General features: G+C 50.1%; 1 protein-coding gene across 1 annotated transcript in view; it reads left to right on the top strand.

The window, feature by feature from the left end:
• The window catches only part of CD34 (CD34 molecule), a 15,040-nt gene that overhangs the window by 1,764 nt on the left and 9,874 nt on the right, over window positions 1–3,402 (top strand). The gene's annotated exons all lie outside the window — the stretch shown is intronic.

Here is a 3,402-nt window from a genome sequence, read left to right as displayed (position 1 = left end):
TTAATTAAAAAAAAAAAAAAAAAAAAGTGAGGCAGCACTCTGAGTGCTGGGACGGGAGCCAGGAACCTGTGAGCGTCTCCTCAAATGTAATTTCTCCTTACTCACATGAACGTGAGCAACTAGAACTATTGAAAGAATTTGCTGTATTTTGTTCTTCTGTTTCACGGGACTCCTTTCATGTTCCCTTTGCTGCCAAGGTATATTGTTCACCCGAGAGGTTGTGCCTGACCCTCCGGTCTATGTTAATTTTACAGGAAGAAAAAAAAAATAAAAATATTTGAAAGAAATAAAATTCAGGACTGTCTGGTTGGGCCGAAGGGAGCAGTGAGCGAGGGTGTAAGACAAAAGTGTTTACCTGAAATGCGAAGCTTGAGTCCCTTGTAGTACAAAGTGGGTGATAAATACAAGAAGTGATAAAAAGCGATGCCTTCGGAAAGACAAAACCACCCGGCAATGAGGGGCTTAATGCCGCAAAACGTCATTTCTTTTGGCGGCAGAGCCAATGCTCCTCGTTTCTGCAGGATATTACGGGGCTTTACTAGCCCTGGCTGGAAAGTAGCGGAGGTTTATTTCTGCCCAACGCAGCCGCTGTGCAGAGCAGAGAAGGACCAGAGAGCTCACCCCCCGGGCTCTGCGTGCTCATCACCTCTTTGGGGAGTCCGAGTGAATTAAGCCAAGGGTTCAGCTGTGCAGCTCTCAATGGAAATCCCAGTTCTGGCGGGTTGTGCTCAGCCAAGGGTGGGACGACCGGCCTCCACCTGCCCCCAGAACACCCTCAACTAAAGCCACGTGTTTTACGGAGGAAAAAAAAAAAAAAATCAAATAAAAAACAACCCCGTGTCATGCAGGTGCAAATGCCACGCGTGGACGTGGCGTGGGGAGGATGGAGGCTGGGTTTCGCAGGTGAAACGCTCAGTTCTGGGCTTTGCCTGATCCTCGGGGCAACCCCTGAGTTGCAACGGGGGTGGGAGAAGTTGACGCCCGTCGGTGGTGCGCAGCACGGGCTGATGCTCTGGGGGTGCTCCAGGACCCTCTGCCCACGATGCTGCGAGCGCTTCGTGATGGCAACATTGGGTGTTGGTAAGCCAGGTGGAGAGCTGTCCTGTGCTCCTCTCAGAACAAATTGGGGAAAGCGAGTATATATTCTATTTGTACCCAAACCAGTTGTTTTTTAAAAGATCTTTTATCTTTCGTTTTTATATCTTTTTTATTCACCTCTGCCAAATCATTTAAAAAAAACACCAAAAAAACCAAACAACTCTTTTCTTGACATTTTAAAGCATTCTTTCTTTCCTTCATTCCCTTTGCAAGACCTAGAAAAGTTCTAAAGATCAGGGAAGGAAAAAGGAGCTTTAAAACTCACAGCCCCTTGAGTTTAAGGCCCTTCAGAGGGCTGCACATCCTAACTGCTCCAGCCAGCAGCACCCTCGGTCCCCGGGAAGGTGCCGAGCCCCCGAGCAGCACCCAGCTGCCGGAGAGGCCCCAAGCCCAAGGAAACCCTTGGTCCGGCAGCTGGGGTTTGTCTCGGGGGGCTCCCCGCAGCCCCCTGCCCCGCGCGCCCTGCGTGACTGCGGCCCCACACCCATATCCTGTCTGGGAGAAGGAAAAAGGGGGAGGGAAGGGATTTTTATCAGATATTTCCAGAGGGAAGAGGGCTCCACCCGCTTGAACTCCTGCCACTTGGCTGAGAGCAGTAAAAGTGGAAAGGGATGAGTAATGCGGGCTGGAGCCTCGGAGGAGATGCTGCGGGAAGCCTGGGCTGGCTGCAGCTTCAGAGCCCGCTGTCCCATGGCTCCTCACCCTCCTCACCCTCCTCACCCTCCTCTCCCGCTCACCTGCGGCCCTTTGCCGAAGCTCAGCCGCAGCCCTTGGCAGCTCCTAGAGCACCCGCTGGGCTTGGAGACAGATTTTGTTAAACACAGACTGCCCGGGCACGGGGTGTCTGTGTCGGGGCACTGAAGCGGGCACCCAGTCAGCAAAAGGTTTACCGAAATATTTACCAAGGGATTTGCATACCGGCATGGGAGGTGCAGTCCCTGGCCGGGAGTCCCCCACAGGCAGCTCCTTCCACCTTGCGGGGGGTGCACAGGGCAGAACCCCCCGTCTTTACCTTTCTGTGGGTGCAGAGTAGGGCACAAATTGTGGAAACTTTCCGCTGGTTTCCTGAGCCTTTGCCACTTCGGAGTTTTGCCTTCTACGGGCCCGGTTTAGCGCTTAGTTTTGCCTCCTATGATCCTGGTTTAGTGCTGGATGACTGTTGGACCAAGTCAACTACTTCAGTGTCTATATCGTTGCGTTTTTGTATTTGATTTGATACTTCCTAAACCCCATTATTAAAATACCTTTAAAAATCCAAGACATTTCCTTTTTAAAAGGTCGATAGGAAAATACAATAGGCACCGTGGCGTACCGTTTTCTTTCACATATCTCCATGATTTTGCTCCTGCGTGTGCCAGCACTACCAGGTGAAGATTTCTGCGAGGTTAATAAATAGCTTGGCTTAAACCCTCAAACCCTTAATACTAACAGAGTGACAAAGTTTAGCAAAGCTAGTAAAAACGTATGGTGCAATAAATGACCCACTTCAGCTGAACACCATGTGGATTATCCAGCCCACATCTGGATCATTATTTATCTCATGAGTGCTAAGGTTTCAAAAAACCACGTGTTCCACAGAAGTGCCTGAAAATGCTACGATAAAGGGATGAAAAAAAAGAAATACTATGTGACAGGTCTTCTCACAAATTACACTGAGCAATAATCCAGACTTCAATTTACGATATTCGGTGGTGACAAGACTTTGATTAGTAACACCGCTGGTGCTTTACAGACATCTGGAATAGTTCAAAGGTGCTTGGGTGGCTGGGTCACTTGGGGAGGTCAAGTCCAGGCTCTACATTGTTCTAGTGATGTAAAATTTCCTGCTAGTGTTCATGCAAACACAAAGCTGTATGCAAAGCGTGGATTTAACTTTGTGCTACTCCTTATTCTGGGCATGCAGTCATGCCTCCTGCTTTTGATTTGTTAAAATTCATCAGAAAAACGTGGTGATTTAACCAGTTGGAACTGAACTGTCTCGGAGAGAAGAAATTTCTCCCTTAAATAAAAGCCTTGCCAGAACTTAAATCCCAGCTCCAGACACCTGCGCCAAGCCCTCGGCAGAGCCCCCACCTCCCCCGGTGCTCCCGCGCCCAGAGCAGCTGCAGCCCGGCCGGGATGGGATGGGATGGGATGGGATGGGATGGGATGGGATGGAGTGGGACGAGTTGGGAAGGGATGAGATGGGATGCATTGGGATGGGATGGGATGGGATGGGATGGGATGGGACAGGTTGGGAAGGGATGGGATGGGATGCATTGGGATGCATTGGGATGGGATGGGATGGGATGGGATGGGATGGGA

Source organism: Athene cunicularia (genome assembly GCF_003259725.1).
Source record: "Athene cunicularia isolate RWA chromosome 26 unlocalized genomic scaffold, athCun1 chr26_part1, whole genome shotgun sequence".
In the NCBI taxonomy this organism is placed as follows: Eukaryota; Metazoa; Chordata; class Aves; order Strigiformes; family Strigidae; genus Athene; species Athene cunicularia.
Note: the sequence above shows the minus strand (reverse complement) of the source record. Positions and strands in the feature narration are given on the sequence as shown.